Source organism: Gopherus flavomarginatus, chromosome 9 (genome assembly GCF_025201925.1).
Source record: "Gopherus flavomarginatus isolate rGopFla2 chromosome 9, rGopFla2.mat.asm, whole genome shotgun sequence".
NCBI classification, from domain to species: Eukaryota; Metazoa; Chordata; order Testudines; family Testudinidae; genus Gopherus; species Gopherus flavomarginatus.
In genome coordinates, this window is record NC_066625.1 from 79,792,764 (window position 1) to 79,814,996 (window position 22,233).

The window sequence follows — 22,233 nt, forward strand, 5'->3', positions numbered from 1 at the left end:
TATCTTGAAACTGCTTATCTAGTACTTCAGCACAATTTTCTGCTACTGAGTCATGCACTTTCAATCCCCGACTTTCTCAGTACTATCAGTGTTCATGCAATCTCCTGCTGCCTACATAAATCCACATTCAATATAAAAAAAATTAATATTGAAAAGATCCCCAGATCTCCTACAGTTACTAAATACTGTTCAGCTTTTGAAGGCAAATTCATAGCCAACATCAACAATACTACCAGAATTTTGTTGGAGTTTCATACTGGATATGAAAGCCATCCTAAATTTTGGAGAGTTTCGAAGCCTGTCTAATACTCACACATGTTAGTATGTAATTATACAATGATGTGATCTTCCTCAAGGTTACAAAACAACTTGCAAACTAAGGCCATGTCTGCATTTAAAACTTTTGCTGTACAATAATGTTGGGTAGGAGGGTTCCCTACTCCTCCCCTTTTAGTTTGTTTTTAAGAACAAACTTTTTTATACTAGCAAAGCAGCTTCCAAAGCTTGTTTTTGCTGATAAAACTTACTTTGTTTGGGTAGCTGGTTTAAGCAAAGCACCACTTTGCCAGCATAAGCTGCGTCTATGCTAGGAAGGCATAGCTATATCAGCAAACCTTCTCTAACAAGAGATTAGACCTTCAGCTCTGCTTCTGCAAGGAGATACACCTCTATCCCAATATAATGGGACCCGATATAACACGAATTCGGATATAACACAGTAAAGCAGCGCTCCAGGGGGGCAGGGCTGCGCACTCCGGTGGATCAAAGCAAGTTTGATATAACACGGTAAGATTTTTTGGCTCCCAAAGACAGCATTATATTGGGGTAGAGGTGTACATGCAGGCTAAATTCTGTGCTGTGGTCACGTAGGGTCCCAGTGAAATAAAGCAAGCTGAGTAGGAGTCCACCCATAAGCATCTCCTTCCCTAGCCCCAGCCCAGTACCTGCACCTCCATCTGAAGCCCTCATTCCCCCCTCCAGCACCTCAACCCCCACCCCAGCCCCCTCTCGCACCCTGAACTCCTCTTTTCTGGCCCCACCCCAGAGCCTGCAAACCCAACCAGAGACCTCACCCCCTCCTGAACCCCAACTTTGTGAGCATTCATGGCCTTACAATTTCCATACCCAGATGTGGACCTCAGGCCAAAAAGTTTGCCCACTCCAATGTATACGGATCATGAATTTGAAATGTGAGCTGTGTTGCTTAGATAAAAGCCATATCGTATTTTTTCTTCTTCTCTAATTAAATTACATGAGTATTCTAGCATAAGCAAGTGCATGTGAATTTTAAATGTATTTTCCATATAAAATCATACAGAAGACTCTGAAATTTGCTTTCCATAAACAGTTGCACTAGTAAAACTCAATTATTCTAGCGTTCACGGGATGTGAATAAAAAGAGGGGCCAAAAAGGCTACTAGAGTTCATCTAAGAATTCAAACAAATACTATCTAGAAATTGTTTGCATTATTCATCCAGCTCTAATATTACTCCATACTTCTAAGAACATCTTTGGATGGCAGCAGAGAAGATACATTTTTTGCAGCTAAAAACATATGACTGTGTCTCAAAGTAACTTATAATTACCCCTTAAAATTGTGTATTATACACACACACACACACACACACACACACACACACACACCCCTAGCTAAATGTTAGATTGCCAAAATACCACTAGTGTTGACAGGATATCACCTCCCTACAACCGTTGCTACACAGAGAGAATCACATTTTTCAAAAAATATTTGAGAAGTTCTTTTTTTAGTCAATATTTACACAAGAACAACTTTAAAAAAAACCCATCAAGGGTTGAAAGAAAAAAATACGTAAGGAAAGAAGTTAGCAAGATTAGAACACACATAGACACGCTTATATGCATCAGGGGGTGGCAAGCCAATTTCCCAGTGCATATTCACCCTTTACTTTGGATACTTTTATACTGTGCATCTCAAACTTACATCATGCCTCTGAAGGTTTTCTAGAACTGCATGGATGTTCCCGTGTACATACCAACATCTCCCAAACTCAGACTAAGGAATGACTTCTTCTGAAGGGGGTGGTGGTGATGAAGGATTCCTTAAAGATAAAAGCTTTAAAATGGAATCGTGATCAAAGTGCTGCTCTGCCTATCTCCTGCCTCTCACTCAGCTGCCCTCCTAACCACTTCCTTCCTTTCTGCTGCATTATTTTCTGCTTCTTAGGCCTGGTACATCTTCAGTTAATATATGCAACACCCCACTTTCAAAACACAGCCATTCCAGGATTCTTTCCAGTTATAATGATTACCTGCACCCCTCCATTTTTGTTTGGTGCAGTCCATGCTGTACAAGTTTGTCCCCTGACGTAGGCTGTTAGACATCTGAGGCAAGGCCTTATTTATTTGTTTGGCAGCACTTCCCTCTATACAGTTCCACACTTGTGCAGCTATATAAATAAAAGGTAGGGGATGTCAGTTTCCCAGTAGATCAAGTGTAGCCAGCTTTGGCAATGTTCATTTAACTTAAACAATACTTTGTATTTCATTTGCTCATTTCATACAAGGAGCTCAAAGCACTTTACAAACATTAATGGATTAACACTCACAGCATATGAATTGCAGGAACACACCAGCTGCTTTAACAGTACACAGCCAATACGCCACATGAATTATTTTTGGCACAAGAGTTATAATGTGTTTTTGTAGGGGTGGGGAGTAAGAGGAAGCAGTCACAAATACGGCATTACTAATACTGAAAAACTAGCCTACTTACAACCGTAGGAGATTTACTCACGTAAAGATAGCAAGATTTGGCTTTAAAGCAAATACCAAGATAGCTGGCAGAAAAAGCAATTTCCAAACTATTAAAGTGATAGAAAATTGAAATCATTCATCACTGCTACGAAAGTCAAGGTTGTGGAGAGTAGCTTCATCACTAGCACAGCTGCTGAAACCAGGTTTTTATTTTGCATTTTTAACCTACTGCTGTAGTTTCCTCCAAATGCCTTACTCAACCTCTCCTCCATTTACTTTTCTGTGACAAGTTTATTTACTGTAAGTTTTGCTCTTATTTTCCTGACTGTTCTGCCATTAGAAAACCTGCCCTACTATACACGCACCCGTGGCAGGACATTGTGGCTGTTTGCAGATTTCCTGTTCACTCCAAAGTTTAATATTATTACATCTCTGCCTGAGCAAGCTAGTACTCACCTGCTAAAAAGCTCAGAGCAAATGCCAGAAAAACAAATGACAGCGGGCACTCTTTTGTGCTATGCAAATTCATTTGTATTTCCTTCACAATGACCCAAGAGAAGGGGAAAAAACAAAATTCTCTAAAGCTTGTTTCTTTGTCTGATGCTATAACATTAAATATTTTCTTCCTTGCTAATAAGCGAAATCATATTATTGGGAAGGAAAAACTGAAAACAGAAAAAACAGATACCCAATCTCACAAATGCAGCTGAATCATTGCAGTCACTTTAACTCAAAACAAACATTAAAATGCATGAAGCTTGTTATTTGAAAACCTTTACAGCCTCTATTTGATCCCTCAGAAATTTGCCAGAGAGTTGGTTGAAAATTGAGGAAGGATGCACAAATAATAGCATTAATTTTTGTTTCCCAGGTTTCAAAAAGAAACAATATTTCATTTTTCTTCAATTTTTTCCCACAAAAGAGTTGTAATCAGAATTTTTGCTTTTGAAATGTTTCCATTTTTTTCTAGTTTTCCTTGTTCCTGGTCCCTTTGCGACTTGCCATTGAAAAGGAAGGCAGAGAGGGGGAAAAGGAGGGGAAGGGCCAAAGGAGAAAAATAAATTGAAAAAAGCTAAAACATCATTGTCCTCATTTCATCAAAAACATGAAAAACAGAAAAAGACAAATTGTGGAAATTTCCAATTTAAATAAAAGCCATTTAAAATAAAATGCCATTTGCAAAATTTCAGCCAGCTCGAACATAGATTCCATCCTGCTGCTGCTGTTCCGAAAAGCCTACTGACTTCAGAGTGAACAGTATTAGATATTGTGATGGCTAAAAACCTCTGAAGGTCAGGCTGCAATCATCTCTGTCCATCACCACTGTACATTAAGTTGTAAAATAGCTCATCTTCCCATTATGTATATATAGTTTTCTTTTATCTTTTATTTTAATTAAAGTTGCCATTAAAAAAAGCTATTAACCCATGTCTCTCACCCACTGTCACTAAAGAAAAAGCAGAAAGCAAAATAATCATGGTGATTTCTTACTTTTCTTTGCACTAATTCCTAGACTTATCTCAATCCCCATGCCCAATTCAAAAAATGAATTCGTGCCATAGAAATTCAGTTTTTACCACTGCTCTACAGTCCTTTAAATGGGTAGATCCCCCTGCAATTGTTAAATTCACCCTGTCAAAGCCTATTTACATAGTACAAATATGAGAGACAAGTTGTAATTATACCTTTGTCACACCAAGGCCAACTGGGGGATTCTGGTCTGAGAATGCAGTGAAAGTGAGAGACAGACTGGGAGAAGAGCCAGATTGTGTCAAGAGCAATAGATTAACACTCTGATTTATTAGCTCTTTAAGTCAGGTACTGCATTTTACACCCTTTATTCCCATAAAGGCACAGATCTTAGACTTATCAGAGAATGGTACCAGAACACGGTGTGCTTCAATAACTTAGATGAACTTTCCTCATAACAAGAATCACATTCTTTTTAATACTGCCCTAAGACTCCTCAGTTTTGGTTTGTTAAAATGTACAGTAGTTTAAAAGAAGAATGGGTCACTAGCAGCTACAGCATATAAGGAGATCCTTTCTGAAGCCCTGTTTGTGTAGATCGGTAGGTACTTAACCCAATGGCTGTGAGAGAAGACGACGCTGGAGAGGAATCACAGACAGACATTTCAATTCAAGAACACTGCCAAGGATTCTGGAATGCTACAGTTTGCTATTTTTGTGTTATTTACATTTCTCGACATCTAGTAATAATCATGCCACAGTATAAAAAAGGAAAATAAGGAGAGAGAGAAGAGTACTTACATGCTATATTTTGCTGTTAAGGAGGGGGAAATAGCCTTCCTCGTTCTGACTCCTAATCTTGAATTTGTTTAATTTTGCCCCTTTCTGGTCTGTTGGACTGGAGCCAAAGACGCACTGAGTTGATGCGAGAATCAAGGTTAGAATTTAGCTGTCCCTGCTCCCCTTCAAACAGACCACAAAACTCCTTGCTTGACATAAAAGGATATCATGGTTCACCTTACCAATTCTGCTGTGAGTCAAAAACCCAAGACCCAAACACGCTACAGTCTTGGATCTGGCCGTGGTATGCTTGGCCCATGATCCAAAGGGATGGGAGAGGGGAGCTAACTGTGTGTTCCCCAATCCTGGGTCATGCCAGGCTCCAGGCTGACCACTAGGTTAAGTCACAGCAGTTGTAACAGTAGCCCAGGGCAGTTTCATCCACCAGGGAGCACCGTGCACTTGGTCCATACTCCATTCTGTCCTCAGCCTGCCATGATACACTGTGCCAAGCAGATGGGGAGAAAGTAATAAGAGAGTCATGTAGGGCTTGCCACACTAGCTTTATGCCTCCTTCCAATTCTGCCTAAGTGGCACAAAGTTGCCAATGGGAGGGGAGGAAGGGGACCTGGGTCAAGGATCCGGTCCACTATCTATTATGTTCATATTCTTAAAAGTCCTGTGCTTCATGTACAGAAGCTATGGCCTTAATGTATATGACTGCAGGTGTCCCTCCTTAGCTCATTTGGTAAAAGCGGCACACTTCCTTTGCTAAAGGAAACTTGCTAGACAGTGATGCTATTTATGGACATACTGCTGCTATGAAACTAGGCAAAGTTTCAAACTATTATTCATCAACATTCAAGTAGTTTTTGTTATTTTTCCACCTGCCCTGAAAGGAATAGCCAGTGAAGAAAATCAATTTCCAAAGTGGAGGGTTATTTAAAAAAATTAGTAAGTGCAGTTAGAGAAAGAGCACAGGTTAGTAGTATCTGAAAATTATTACCACCTCCTGAGAGCTGTTCAAGAGAACCAGGTAAAATGGGTTGGTGATTTCAGTCTAGTAAACAAGTGTTCATACGCAAGGAAACCAATCACAGCTACTATTACTAGCAGATTCAACAGAAACCAAGCAATGGATGGGCATGGAAAGCACCCCTAGAAATGTTCCCTCTCCCCCAATCCTTACACTTCTCTACGCTTTACCTGATTCAGAGAAGATTTCAGTTTCCAGTTTCTAGACAGCATTTACTAGCTCCATTGTTTTTAAAAGAAACTTAATACAAAGCACATTAACTCATGTTGCTAATTAACTCAGGCGACTGATGAGTATAATGTACTTCCCACAGGTACTCCAGCTAACATGAGATATATGTGTTTCCAAGTATTTTTAAGAGAGGCATCTTCATATTTATATGCTAACTGTCTCACAACCCCTTTTCTATAAATGCAAGATTTACTCAGAGGAAGCACCTCCGACAAAGTGCATTTGAAATACAAGAAGTTTTGCAAAGCTCTCACAGAGCTCAAGGACATTTGGAAGGGTAGTAATAGGTTTATAATGAACCTTACCGTATCATCAGCAAAAACAAGTCAATTCTTAGATTTCCCCCTTTCGTGTTTCCCATAATCTTCCTTCTCTCCTATTCCCTTGGGAAAATAATTTCACGGCTATCAGAAATGGGGACAACCTGTTCTTCTAAACCAGTGTTTCGCAAACTTGGGGCACCAGTTGTGTAGGGAAAGCCCCCGTCAGGCCAGGCCTGTTTGTTTACCTGCCAGGTCCGGCCGATTATGGCTCCCACAGGCTGCGGTTCGCTGCTCCAGGCCAATGGGAGCTGCTGGACGCAGCGGCCAGTATGTCCCTCGACCTGAGCCGCTTCCAGCAGCTCCCATTGGCCTGGAGCAGTGCCCTGCGGTCAGTGGGAGCCGCGATCAGCCAGACCTGCGGGACCTGGCCTGCCAGGGGCTTTCCCTACACAAGCAGCATCCCAAGTTTGGGAAATACTGTTCTAAACAGATGGATGAAAAAATGAAATCTCCCCAAAAAGAAAGGCACACACAAAACTAGTTAAACATTAGGGCTGTAACACAAGCAGAAACCTTATAGGAAACACTACAAGTTAAAATCACATGAGCAAGCTTTACTTTGATTGATTTCCTGGCTTTTGAAGCATTAGAAACAGTACTTTATATGTGGGCGAGGGAGGTAAAACAACTTATTTTTCTACACACAGTTCTATCGCAGAGTTTATGTAGATAGGTGAAAAAGAGCCAACACTTCAACAGCAAGGTCTGCTCCGATATTACACACATTCCTCAGGAGGCATGGGCACAAACCATTGAGTCAGACAACTGCATTCAGGCTCTCACCCATCATGATAACAGAGGGATACGTTTCCCGCATGAAGTACAAAATTAGAGCCTTGAAACAAGCACAGAGTGACACACAGCTCTCTGTATCCTTCACCATATATGACCATACCACTCCTACCAAGATGACCCAGTGGACAAAAATCAGATCATGGAGGAAGAACAGCTGGTTTAAACTAAACTAGAACAAGCCATAAGTTATGCTAATAGGCAGAGGAGAACATTCTGAAAAGCTTGCATCCCTGGTGAAGTCTGTTTTGGCTAAAGAAATGCACCCACAATTAGTCAATTCAGTCTGCAGATTAGAAGCACTCTATGGAGTTGTTGCAAATGCTAAGCTGTCACATAGCAGCAACAGCTGAGGGCAATGCTTTCTACCATCTCCAGCTGCCTAGAGACTCCATCCTATCCTTGGCACATGATGACTGGGCCTCAGATACTCATGCCTTTGTCATTTCTCAGCTAAACTACAGCAATGCAATAAACCTGGGCATGAAGCCTTCAGTCCTTAAGTACAACAGGTAAAGAAGGTTGCAGCACATCTCTTTGGAAACACGGGCTTCCGGAAGCACATCAAGCCAGTTCTCCACTCCCTACACCAGCTTCCCACAGAATATTGAATCAAGGTCAAGGTCTTGGTCCTTATCTTCAAAGACACTCAATCCCCTATGACCAGAGTATCAAAAACATCGACTAAAGCTCTAGGATGAATATTGTGATCAACAGCTATGCTCATGGGGCACAAAAGAACTTTTCACAATAAAGTGAAAGCTCATCTTGTGAGGGAGACACAGCTGTCTCAGGGGCCGGCCCAAGACTGCAGAATGAACTGCCCCAGGAAGCCCATCACAAACCTCATCACCTTCTACTCTCAGGTGCACTTCTTCAGTCTGTCTTCCCTAAAATACACATAAACAGAGTCCCCACCACCATCTCCAAAAGAAGACACTCCGCTGCACACACTTCTGCCCACGAAAACAGAACAAACTCCACTCGACAGATGTTAGTCGCATCACTAAATGAACTACTGGAAGGCACTGCGATACTACAGCGATGAGCACAGTATAAGAACAGTAGCAAGAAGAACAGTGTTGAGAGCCACTTTGATAGCATCCCTACCGGATCCAAATACACAGTCAAAGAGATGGTTCGGAGGAGCAGGGCATTCTACATAGCTTTGAGAGCATCCTGCATCAGGGGACAGCTCCATAGCTTAACTCACAGTCACAGAATACCTAGATTCCTCTGACTCACAGGATCAAATCACAACAGGGCCCACTCAAGTCCTTTCGAGTTAGATAAGCGGAGTATCATAAAATCATAGAACTGTAGGGCTGGAAAGGACCTCAAGAGAACATCTAGTTCAGTCTCCTGCACTCATAGCAGGACTAAGTATTATCCAGACCAGTGGTTCTCAAAGTCGGCCCGCCGCTTGTTCAGGGAAAGCCCCTGGCAGGCCAGGTCAGCTTGTTTACCTGCTGCATCCATAGGTTTGGCCACACTCGGCTCCCACTGGCCGCAGTTCATTGCTCCAGGTCAATGGTGGCTGCAGGAAGCGGCGGCCAGTACGTCACTCAGTCAGCGCCGCTTCCCACAGGTCCCATTGACCTGGAGCAGTGAATCACGGCCAGTGGGAGCCACGATCGGAAAAACCTGCGGATGCGGCAGGTAGGCAAACCAGCCCAGCCTACCAAGGGCTTTCCCTACACAAGCGGTGGACCAGCTTTGAGAATCACTGATCTAGATCATCCCTGACAGGTGTTTGTTGAACCTGCTCTTAAAAATCTCCAGTGATGGAGATTCCACAACTTCCCTAGGCAATTTATTACAGTGCTTAACCACCCTGACAAGAAGTTTGTCCTAATGCCCAACCTAAACCACCATTGCTACAATTTAAGTCCATCACACTGAGAGAGTGTTTTTCAGGGACATCAAAATAACTTTAAAGATCTACAAGTATTCTTCATCAGCACAGGAGATTTTGTCATGGGATATGGCCAAGATTTCTGTTCCCATTGTTGTGCAGCATGCAGTGGGCTAGTTATTATTTTATATTATTTGTATTGCCATAGCAACTAGGAGCCCCAGTCATTGACCAGCACAATGGTTGCTTCCTGCCCTGCAAGCAAGAGAAACAAATTGTTTGTAAAGCACTTGGGGATCCTCTTTGAGATGAAGAGTCCCATGTTATCTCTGTGTATGAGTTATCTGCTTCTTACCCTCCACGGTAACCCATTCAATCGAAAATCCTCTATTTCATTTCCAAATCATTTTGGAAAGGATACAACCCCAAAATTTGACTATGCTTTCTAGTGGTTAGCAACCCATTCACTGATTATGTTCTCTCTCTGGTACTGTGGTGGCCAGCTCAGATTGTATATCAATCTATTTGTCCAGCCCTGTATTAAAACTTCCTTCCTTGCTACCCACCGAGATATTCTGAGAGATGCATTTCACCTGCTTTGTCAGGCTACCATTCAGAGGCTGAGTGTCTTGTTTTAACATTGGTGCAAATTAATCCACCCTGGAAGAGAATCTCCCTTCCCAGGACATTTCACTTGTCCTCATCAGGTTGCACCTCAATATTGCTACCCCAAGGCTGTTAGGAGTCACGGTGAACCTGTCCCATTAAAAGTCATCTTTTATTTGTTATTTTGACATCTTCTTTATTCAAGAGTGCCCCATGCAGAATTCCCAGAGATAGTTGGACATCTATACTACTTCACTCCAACTTACCACCAAAAACCTTTCAGGAACTGGGCTGCCTTTGGTTCCCACCTATGGATGACCCAAATCTCATTGAGAGTTTGAAAACACAGAGGAAACCTTTACATAAAATGACGCTGATATGGCCTGCATTATCTAATATAGAAAAATCACCCAGTGTCTAAAGGGACCTAAAGAAGATATTTTCCTTAGTCTCCCTTTGAGGAAGTCTAGGCTACTTCAATGGGTTTTCCATTGTTTATATCTGCTCTGTGGTGTGGGAAATGCTCTGGACATTCAGACATTTTTTTTCCTAACCCAGAATATTTGAACTGCCTGGTACAAATTAAGAAGTCTATACATGGGCTACATAACGACTGCTGATGGTAATTTCTAATCCCTTTTGTTCAAAGTACTAGAAATCCCTCAGTCCAGCCTTTCACAGAACATTACAACCTCTCAGGTATGTCTCTAATGAGGCATCATTGAAAACCACTTAGGGGTTGTAAAAAACACTATCTAGTGATACAGGCAACGGGTCAGACTGGGCAATAAAACAAGACTTTCACAGTGCAGAATCACAGAAGAATCATCAATTAATAGTTTTAGGGTAAGAATAATTCTCTGCCCCCTGCAAAAGCTCTGAATTCCCTTTTAATTCCCTGCTCTCCCACAAAAGCACTTCTCTCCTTGCCCATCACCATCCAAACACTGGTTATCCCAACCACAAGTATGTATTTCCTGAGGTTTCAGCATCCCAGAGGCAATTCAAAAGGAAAGCAAGTAGTCCTTCCCCTTCATTAAGCCTACATTCCCACACACAAATCTGTTTTCCTTAATAGTAACTACAGCCCCAAAATTTACCCTTATGTTGAGAAGACAGACAAATGCTCAGAAGTAAAAGGGGAAGCTGAATACCATGGTACGTGTGATGCTTTCATCAACAGATCCAGACTCACTTTCAGACTAGTGCTTCAGATACTAAGATGCCTCCCAAACATGGTCCCTTTACCTTATTCACAGCTTAAAATGAGTGTGCAATCAGTTAAACCAGTGCTTCCCAAACTTGGGAGGCCGCTTCGGAAGGGAAAGCCCCGGCGGGCCAGGCCAGTTTGTTTACCTGCCACGTGCGCAGGTCCGGACGATCGCGGCTCCCACTGGCAGCTGCGGTTTGCTGCTGGAAGCAGCGTGGGCAGAGTGACGTTCTGGCTGCCGCTTCCAGCAGCTCCCATTGGCCTGGAGCAGCGAACCGCAGCCAGTGGGAGCCGCAATCGGCCGGACCTGCGGATGCAGCAGGTAAACAAACTTGCCAGTGCCTTTCCCTGCACAAGCGGCATCCCAAGTTTGGGAAACACTGAGTTAAACCATTACCAGACAAAATGATCCTTCTCATAAGGATCACAGCAACATTTTACCACTTCCCATGCTCCCAATTCTACTAGACATCCCTAAATTCGCAAGAATAATGGCAAGAATAAGATCAAGCCAGTCAGCACCTGTGCCATCAGGTGCATGGTAGCCCTAAAAGGAGGAAAGGTCTAATCCATTTGTTGTATATTGAAGACAGGGGATTGTTTAGAAGAGCTCTGGTATAGCACACTACTTTCTTGTTAGTCAGAGATTTACTAATGATGACACTGAGTTTTATACAGTAGTTACACCACTGAATGCTGTGCTACACTGAATGAGAGAAGAGACATTTAACTCCTGACTAATTTTGCTGAAAGCTTTGGATGAGGTCATGAAATGTGCAATAGCTTTTAAAAATGCTTAGTGTTTTGAACTGCAATAGGCCTGGCTGATAAAAGCATGTAGCTACATGCAAAACTCCAGTGTTGGCACACTGAGACTTCACTGGTAGAATTCCGCGGCATAAGACTTTAAATATCACAATCCCTTGTGCTGTACACTAAAAGGACCACAACATATCAACCCTATAAAGAATGGGTCATATCAAAAATTCCCCTCCTTCTCTACATCTAAATGTCTATGTTCTCTCTTCCTCAAAGACAAACTAACAACATGACTAAGTACTTTAAGAGAAAATCTCTAATTCCCACCAATACTAGAGAAAGGTTGAGTGGAATTTGGCCTTGCAACAAGCTACTCTCTATCTAAAGTACTCACACTGCAAACTTGACATATTCTCTATAAGATGGGTTTAGAAATCAAACATACATTTGGGAAAACTGCAAGCCAAAAATTACTGCTTTAAGGCTGATGCAATTTAACATCTTCCACAAACTTGACTGGCCACCAATCAAGGTCCAGGAGACAGGCTAATGAAGATCAGAAGCAGTCGGTAGCTACATGCATATGTTTTGGTAAGCACCAAACAAAGAATTTTTCTTATTCTATTATTACTTTTATGTTGTAGAAATGAATTAACAAATGCTTGAAAATTAAAATGCAGATTGATGCCATCTACATGTTCCTAAGCAGATCTGTTTAAATTAAATGGACTCTGTGGTGACCAGATGTCCCAATTTAATAGGGGCAGTCCCAATTTGGGAGGCTTTTTCTAATATAGACCCCTATTATCCCCCACCCCCTTCCCGATTTTTTTAACTTGCTGTCTGGTCACCCTTATGGACTCACAAAGAACAACTGAACTGGATCTCTCTGGTTGGCTCAGTCCTGAAATTCCTACTTATGTGAGTAATCCTTCATCATTCAGTAAGTTCCATGCAAATGAATGGGAAAAGTCACACAAGGCTTAACCAGGTGAGAAAGAGTTGCAAGATAACTCACTAGGTCTGCTATTGCCAAGAATTATTCCCTGACATTGGAAGGGCAGGAACATTTATTTGGGAACGAATTTATTACTAATACGGTAACGACAGCATCATAGAAAAATTATTTTTGGAATGAAGGGTAAGCTGGCTAATTTTGAAAAAGTGAGATGGTGTGGAGAAGAGGCAATTACTGATGTTTATAGAAGACAGAAAGCCAAAGAAAATATAAATGCAGAAACAGGGATCTCAGATTGTCTTAGAGGAGAAAGATTAACATACACTAGTTCTATGGGAGGGGATTATCCTATGAATTAAAATATATACAGGAAAAAGTACCAACATAGGCTCTGATTCAGACCTTTCCCAAGGCATCTGTATACCAGCTGTGAAGCCGTACAGGGACCATAGTTCTGGCAGACCTCTCCAACCACAAGAGGGATTCCACAGTAGCATAGATTTCTAATAGCCTCAGGCATAGAGGATATGGCTCCAGGTATTCTGTGCTACTGGACAGGAAGATGTTGCAGCACACAGTAAATTAGAGCCATCTCTGGGGCTACTCTAGTTTACAGTGGGTACCACTCCAATTACTCTGGCTGCCTCCAGAATCAAGGAGATGCAAAGATTACAGAGCCTGCACCTCAAAGGCCTCCAGAGCTACTCCCAGGTCATAGAATAGAATATCAGAGTTAGACAGGACCTCAGGAGATCATCTAGTCCAACCCCCTGCTCAAAGCAGGACCAATCCCCAGACAGATTTTTGCCCCAGATCCCTAAACAGCCCCCTCAAGGATTGATCTCACAACCCTGGGTTTAGCAGGCCAATGCTCAAACCACTGAGCTATCCCTCAGCTTCACTGCAGCTTAGAATTGGAGCTGTAAAGCTGCCCATTAGAAATCTACAGTACTCCAGTTTTACCCTCTTTAATCTTATCAATATTTTGATAGAAGTTACCCAACACTCTCCAGCATCAGGTCTCTTTATAGGAAGAGAGATATAAAAAGAAGATCAATCTTTGAAGACCACAGCAATACTACTTTGAGACACATGATAGTGTTGCATTCTTTTAAGCATTTCAGTAGATTTCAACAGTTATTTTGTTGGAGAAGTTAGGAAAAAGGCCAGACCTTTTGAGAGGTGGATATGCTGACTAGTATAGAATATCTGCCACTGCACTTTCTACCCTGTGTCCTGTATCCTCAACTTGTGCTACTAGACTAAGCTTTTTGGGTGTATCCTTTCTAGGAAAAAAAAGGTGTGGTTTATTTATGCGAGGGAGGGGAGTTAAACAAATGGTAAAACTAATACAGACAAAATTATAGTTTTAACATGTGAGAGTAGGTCAAGGGAACAAGCTAATGTTAAGTTCAACCTATTAATATATATTAAAACAGCTGCCTGTCCACGCTACAATTTTCCTTGTATAAATATTAACATGGTAAAAGATGTCTTTTTTCCAGTTAAAAAAACACCTTGGAGTCTGAGATTTATTTGCTGAGAACACTTTACCTATTATACACTTCCAAACAACTATATGCAAACAATAAGAGGGTTTAATTTCACTGGATTCATAGCTGCAACACTATGAATTAGAAAATTTAGTTGCATTTTTATCGTGTAGTCAAAGGAGAAGTTACCTCTTATAAATGGATTTCAGGAAGGCAGATTTTGGTAAGCTCAGAGAGCTGACAGGTAAGGTCCCATGGGAATCAAGACTAAGGGGAAAAACAACTGAGGAGAGTTGGCAGTTTTTCAAAGGAACACTATTAAGGGCCCAAAAGCAAGCTATTCCGATGGTTAGGAAAGACAGAAAATGTGGCAAAAGACCACCTTGGCTTAACCACGAGATCTTGCATGACCTACAAAATAAAAAGGCGTCATATAAAAAATGGAAACTAGGTCAGATTACAAAGGATGAATATAGGCAAATAACACAGGAATGCAGAGGCAAGATTAGAAAGGCAAAGGCATAAAATGAGCTCAAACTAGCTATGGGAATAAAGGGAAACAAGACGACTTTTTATCAATACATTAGAAGCAAGAGGAAGACCAAAGACAGGGTAGGCCCACTGCTCAGTGAGGAGGAGGAAACAGTAACGGGAGACTTGGAAATGGCAGAGATGCTTAATGACTTCTTTGTGTCGGTCTTCACTGAGAAGTCTGAAGGAATGTCTAATATAGTTAATGCTTACGGGAAGAGGGTAGGTTTAGAAGAGAAAATAAAAAAAGAGCAAGTAAAAAATCACTTAGAAAAGTTAGATGCCTGCAAGTCATCAGGGCCTGATGAAATGCATTCTAGAATACTCAAGGAGTTAATAGAAGAGGTATCTGAGCCTCTAGCTATTATCTTTGGGAAATCATGGGAGACGGGGGAGATTCCAGAAGACTGGAAGGGGGCAAATATAGTGCCCATCTATAAAAAGGGAAATAAAAACAACCCAGGAAACTACAGACCAGTTAGTTTAACTTCTGTGCCAGGGAAGATAATGGAGCAGGTAATTAAAGAAATCATCTGCAAACACTTGGAAGGTGGTAAGGTGATAGGGAATAGCCAGCATGGATTTGTAAAGAACAAGTCGAGTCAAACTAATCTGATAGCGTTCTTTGATAGGATAACGAGCCTTGTGGATAAGGGAGAAGCGGTGGATGTGATATACTTAGACTTTAGTAAGGCATTTGATACGGTCTCGCATGATATTCTTATAGATAAACTAGGAAAGTACAATTTAGATGGGGCTACTATAAGGTGGGTGCATAACTGGCTGGATAACCGTACTCAGAGAGTAGTTGTTAATGGCTCCCAATCCTGCTGGAAAGGTATAACAAGTGGGGTTCCGCAGCGGTCTGTTTTGGGACCGGTTCTGTTCAATATCTTCATCAACGATTTAGATGTTGGCATAGAAAGTACGCTTATTAAGTTTGCGGACGATACCAAACTGGGAGGGATTGCAACTGCTTTGGAGGACAGGGTCAAAATTCAAAACGATCGGGACAAATTGGAGAAATGGTCTGAGGTAAACAGGATGAAGTTCAATAAAGATAAATGCAAAGTGCTCCACCTAGGAAGGAACAATCAGTTTCACACATACAGAATGGGAAGAGACTGTCTAGGAAGGAGTATGGCAGAAAGAGATCTAGGGGTCATAGTAGACCACAAGGTTAATATGACTCAACAGTGTGATACTGTTGCAAAAAAAAGCAAACGTGATTCTGGGATGCATTAACAGGTGTGTTGTAAACAAGACACGAGAAGTCATTCTTCCGCTTTACTCTGCGCTGGTCAGGCCTCAGCTGGAGTATTGTGTCCAGTTCTGGGCACCGCATTTCAAGAAAGATGTGGAGAAATTGGAGAGGGTCCAGAGAAGAGCAACAAGAATGATTAAAGGTCTTGAGAACATGACCTATGAAGGAAGGCTGAAGGAACTGGGTTTGTTTAGTTTGGAAAAGAGAAGACTGAGAGGGGACATGATAGCAGTTTTCAGGTATCTAAAAGGGTGTCATCAGGAGGAGGGAGAAAACTTGTTCACCTTAGCCTCCAATGATAGAACAAGAAGCAATTGGCTTAAACTGCAGCAAGGGAGATTTAGGTTGGACATTAGGAAAAAGTTTCTAACTGTCAGGGTAGTTAAACACTGGAATAGATTGCCTAGGGAAGTTGTGGAATCTTCATCTCTGGAGATATTTAAGAGTAGGTTAGATAAATGTCTATTAGGGATGGTCTAGACAATATTTGGTCCTGCCATGAGGGCAAGGGACTGGACTCGATGACCTCTCGAGGTCCCTTCCAGTCCTAGAGTCTATGAATCTATGAAAGAAATAAATGGATATGATATGCTGGGGCAGGGGAGAAGATGTGTTCTATAAACTGAACGTAGCAACCGGTTCATTATATAAATGTTTGTTCTTGAATGCTGTCAGCATACTACTTTATCACTACTCAAAGGAACACTTTACGTGAGGGTTATAGCCTTCCAACGCCACATAAAGGTCAATTCTGAGGGAGAAAAACAGGTCAGAAAAGGACTCTTTACAAGCTGTCTCCATGTTTTTGCTGTTAGCTGCAGTGATCAAGAAGTCTGGTTCTGAATGATGACATCAGAAACATTAAGTGGTTGGCTATTCAGGGAGTACTAGGGATAGCTAGAATTTTTCTGTCCATGCCATTTTTCCAACAGAAAGTTAGGAGCTTGATTATACAAGATTCTTTGTGAAGAATGTCAGCTCCCTGTGGAAAACCGACTTTTCATAAAAGACCAATGTCCAAAATATTTCTAAATGGTAACCATACACTTTTATTCGAAAAGGCTGCCACGGTGCCTCCTGGGAGTTATGGTTTAGGTTCCTTGTACTAACATTATCCTACAGGCTGGGTTCCCCAACTGGAAGACATGTCCTATGATGAACCATGGCCAGAGACTCCCATGAGGTACCATAGAATCCTACCAAGAATGGAGATCATGGTGCATTCTAGGAGATGTAGTCCAGCCAGTACATTCATCCCCCCTTTCCCCTTATAGAGAAGACTAGAAGCATGGGACTCCCAGATTACAACTCCCATGAGATGCCATGACAGCTTTTCCAAATCAAAATTTGTACTAAAAAGTTGAAGTGTTCCATGGAGTTAAAAAAATTCTGATCAGCAAGTACCTAGCCAAAGATAGAGAACAAGATGTTTTTGATCAATGTACCTCTTAGCAAGCTGCATTCTGGTCAGTAGTACAATTTGCACTAAGAAGAAGAAAATTAAATACACTGGGGAAAGAAAAGGAGGAAGACTCTGTTTTTTCCAAAAGCCCATTTAATTTGAAAGGGATGAAGAAGTCAATGAATCGTACAGGAGCATAAGTTTTGCTGAATTTATTGGTGAGACATGTATTAGGAAGGCTTCAATTTTCCTTGGACAGTTGCATCTTTTCCAGAATAAAGGGTTCTTAATAGATGGTCACTTAATCGACAATAACAACAGGCAGGAGGCATAAGGCCTTTTCCAATTTAATGAGTTCTGAAAACAGATAATTGTCTTTGCTCCGCATTTGGTTCTGTTTCACCTGCCTGCAAACAGGCACTCTGAAGGACAAGTTGTTCTAGTTTTACTGTAGTTTCTACTTCTCAATCATCTACTGAAATGCTGCTTTTATAGGGTTCTCTCCAACCACCATCATTAACCTGAAGCAAACACAGTAAAACCTGAGTAACAAGGAAACTACTTTTCCCCACTCTGTATGGGTGGGGAATGCCAGCGTCATAGAAGTGGACTGAGATCATAAAGCTCAGGGGACCAAAAAATGGTGTATGGAGCCTTCCCGCTACGTGTCACAACTACAAGTTCACCATGCATAGCGGCGATAGAGTTGGTGGTCTTAGTCCAGTTCCTATCCAGCAGGTGCCCATATCACAAGTATCCCTTTAGCAGAGATGCCAAGAATTTAATGGACATGCAAATTGAGGTAGCTAGCACCCAAAACTCCAGAGTTTGTGGGTGCTTGACACCTCTCAGGATCAAATGCTAACATGCTCTCAATCATAAACGAAGGGTAGACAAGGCAGTAAATGACCAAGATTTTTTGAAGTTGCTAATGATTTGGGATGTCCAACTGAAGTCCCATTAAGAGAAGCACAACTCTCAGAAAGTGCCGAGCAGGCACCCTCTGAAAAACCAGGCCCCTTTCAGGTCTATCTGAACACTTCACAATCTGTGTTTACCCTCCCAACTCCCATATGGTGTGAAGTTGGGAAGTGCTATTATCCCCACTTTATGGGTGGAGAACTGAAGTACAGAGAGTCTAGATGACTTGTGCAAGGTCACACAGGGAGTCTGTGGTGGAACAGGAATTGAACTGAGATCTCATGTCCCAAGCTAGTATCTTAACCACTGGACCCTCCTTCCTCTAGCTATCTACGGTATCCCAAATGGAAACTCAAAACCACTAGCCTCGTTTTACAGTATTGGCCAATACCATCCACATAAAAACATGCAGAATATTTTAGTGTTAGCAAGCTGTGTATGTACATGCAAAATAACCACATAATGAAGTATAATCTGATAAGCTACCTAAAAGCTATATTTGATACACAGATATTCTTGTTAAGGTTTTTTAAGGGAACACAGTATCAGAGGGGTAGCCGTGTTAGTCTGGATCTGTAAAAGCAGCAAAGAGTCTTGTGGCACCCAGGAAGGCTGATTGATTGGCCAGCCCACAATCTGCCCAACTGGCAGGTAACAGGATATATGACAGTGAAGGAGAAAGAAAAAGTCTGAGGGGGAATGATAGTCTTGGAGTTGGAGCAATGTATTGGAGGACTGGATTCAATTCTCCTCTCTACCACAGACTTTCTGTGTGACTGTGACCAACTTATTCTCTATGAATCAGCAGCGATGTAAAATGTTAACCGGTTAACCGATAAGCATCAATCTTACCGGTAATATATTCAGTTAACGTTTAAATGCCTAATGTGCGTCAGGGGTCCTGGCCATCAGCATCATGCCTGGGGTCCCGGCTGCCAGCCTCGGCCTCCTTACCCCTGTCCAGGTCCTCCCCCTCCCCTAGTTCCCTATGTTGTGAACTTGTTAACAATTAAAGGTTTAACAGACATAATTTTAATAGTTTAAATGGTTACTTTTTCAAATGCTATTTACATCCCTATGAGTCAGTACCTCAGATCTATACCTGGGGAAGCAACAGTTTCCCCAACCTCAGAGATGTTGCAAAGTCAACTTCAGTAAAGTTTGTGAGGCTCTCAGATGCTATGGTGATGGGAGAAATACAAAAACAATCCCTCCATTAAATGATTCATTAATATCTTACCTCAAAAAGGATATATGGAGCTTAACTCACCTTAGCAACTCTACAAATAGCCAGTGTGTACAAAACAGAGAAGAAAAAAAATCCAGAGAAGGAATGATTTCTAGCTCCACAGGGTTACTGTAAACAGAAACCACACCACTTTTTCTCCCTTTAAAACTGATTAAATTACATTACGCAAAACTCTCAGCACATAAGACATTCATGCAACTCACGACAACTGTCTAAACTTGCTTTATAGTCTATGTTCTTAACATACTTCTACTGCATCACATACAGGGCCGGCTCCAGGGGTTTTGCCGCCCCAAGCAGCCAAAGAAAAAAAAGAAAACCAAAAAAAAAGCCGCGATCGCAATCTGCGGCAATTCAGCAAGAGGTCCTTCGCTCTGACCGGGAGTGAGGGACCCTTCGCTGAATTGCCGCCGAATACCTGAAAATGCCGCCCTGCTCCGGAGTTGCCACCCCAAGCACCTGCTTGATAAGCTGGTGCCCTGGAGCCAGCCCTGATCACATATCTCCTACTTATTTTAAGTTTCATGGTCGACTGAAGAACTAGGCAGCCCATAGATGCTACTGAGTGTTTTACTATCATATTTGTAATGTGTTCATCGAGACAACCTCTGGGCATCTCTAAAGTGACACAATGTCATATCAGATGGAATTAGTACAGTATGCTCATACAAACAGCACTATGAAAACAGCCTGAATGCAAGAATGAAAAGATACACAATGAAGCAGTGTAAAAGACACTGCAGTAGAAGCAATTAGAGAGGTCAGTAAAACTGCTCTCTGCTAATCCCAACTCCTTTGTATGACCTGCAGCGATAACATGGACACAGAAGGTGGATTAATAAACCCTGACAGTTAAAAGGTTAAGAAACAGCAGCACTTCTGTGACCCTTGTTCACGAATTCCACAAACTTTTTTCAAATAAAACTCTGTTTGATTTAACTATAGAAACAAAATATATGTGCAGTGCCTCCTAAAAACCACAGAATAAAACATGAAGCATGTCTATAGGATGACCCTCCCTCAGAATAACTTCAAAGGTTCATATAAACACAAATATTACAACAGATGGTGTTTTAGCTCCTGGATTACTTTCCTTGCAAGCAATAAAGTGGAGATATTAAGTGTGATTTAGCTGTACTACTGAAATGTAAATTAAGTATTTCACATCACAACATCCATTATTCTGATACAGAGGAAGTTTATTTTACAAACATATATTGACGTTTTTCTAAAAAACACTCCTCCCACCCACACACAAATCCGTGGGTAAAAAATTTAGAAAGCCACAGTCTGTTAATTTATCAATAAAATGGCTTTCGAGGCTCACATTTCTCTCTCCCACCCCTAACAGTTCCTCGGGATAAAAGGGATTTAACAGTTGGTGGCAATAGCTCAAACTACTCCAGAGAACTTGGTACAGTAGTTAGGGCAGCACAGACAAGAGCGGAGGGAAAAGTGGTTTCGGGCTTGGACACAATAAAGTATGTTTGCAATTAGCAAAAGCAGAAACAAAGGAAAGAAAAGCGAGAGAGGAAAACGAGCAGCCCAGACCAGGTCTGCCCGATCCACCAGTGACCTGTAGAGAGTGATCCTGGCTCTGAGCCCGTCACAAATCGCACTGACGCAGCCCGGGGCAGCTCGTGGAAGACACAAAGTTGCCAAGAGAACCGCCCTGGGGGGGTTCAGGACTTGGGCAAGCGCCTGGGGGGGAGACTCCATGTGCATTTTCAACAGAGCCCTTCCGGCCCCCTCCCCAGATGCGGCAGGGACTGGGAGGGGGCAGGATAGCGGGACAATGAGAGGAGAAGGGGGCAGGACGCGGGGGGGAGGAAGGGGCCTCTCTCCACCCGGGAGATGGGAAGCAGCAGAATCGCAGCGCCGCGAGCGCAGGCAGGCGCTTCCCGTACCCCAGCCGGCGGGGGGGGGGTCTCCCCCCTGCAGTGCCACCTCCTCCCGCTACTCCTCCGCGGGCACTCGGGGGGCACCGGCCCCCCAGTTTTCTGCGGCAAGAGGCGCGAGGGAGGAGGGGCTCCCCCAGCTCTGCAGCAGGGGACACCCCGGCACCCCAGCTCTGCAGTGGTGAGAGAGCTCCCCCGCTGCAAAGATCTCCCGGGGAAAGACGCCCCCTCCCTGGCCCCCCGCAGACGCAGCCCCAGGCGGCCCCCCCCGGACACTTCCCCCAACTCCCTCAAACTCACTCGCTCACTCACCCCGCGGGCGGCTCGGCTTGGCCTCCTGCAGCGGCGGGGAGCGGGGGACAATGGCTGGCGGCGCGGGGCGCTGGTGCAACAGGCGGCGGCACCCGAGCGCTCCCGGCAGCTCCCTCCCTCCGCTGGCCCGACGAGCAGCCCTAGAGCCGGGACGCATGCGCCACCGGGGTGGAAGGGGAGGACACCCCCCCCTTCTCCGTCCCCCTAGGTTCCTCCTCCTAGCGCGGGGCTGAAGCGGGAGGCGGCTCTGATTGCACGGCCCGGGGGCCCGGGAGCTCGCGGCTCCGAGTGGGGGGCGTGGCGAGGAGGGAGCTCGCCCGGGCGGCTGGAATTCACGCGTGGAGGATGGGGAGCGGGAGCTTGGACGGGGCGCGGAGCTGGCTCCAGTTGGTGCATTTTGCAGAAGTGG

At 43.1% G+C, this 22,233-nt stretch overlaps 1 protein-coding gene across 3 annotated transcripts in view; it reads right to left on the bottom strand.

Annotated features, from left to right (window-relative positions):
* The window catches only part of AKAP13 (A-kinase anchoring protein 13), a 343,718-nt gene extending 321,790 nt beyond the window's left edge, over nucleotides 1-21,928 (bottom strand). For 2 of the 3 annotated variants that reach the window (XM_050967378.1, XM_050967380.1), the window contains exon 1: nucleotides 21,825-21,844. The gene's annotated coding sequence lies outside the window, so the exon portion shown is untranslated. Of the gene's footprint in view, nucleotides 1-21,824 lie in introns of all 3 variants that reach the window. The other variant, XM_050967379.1, reaches the window with a different exon arrangement.
* Between the last annotated feature and the right edge of the window lie 305 nt (nucleotides 21,929-22,233).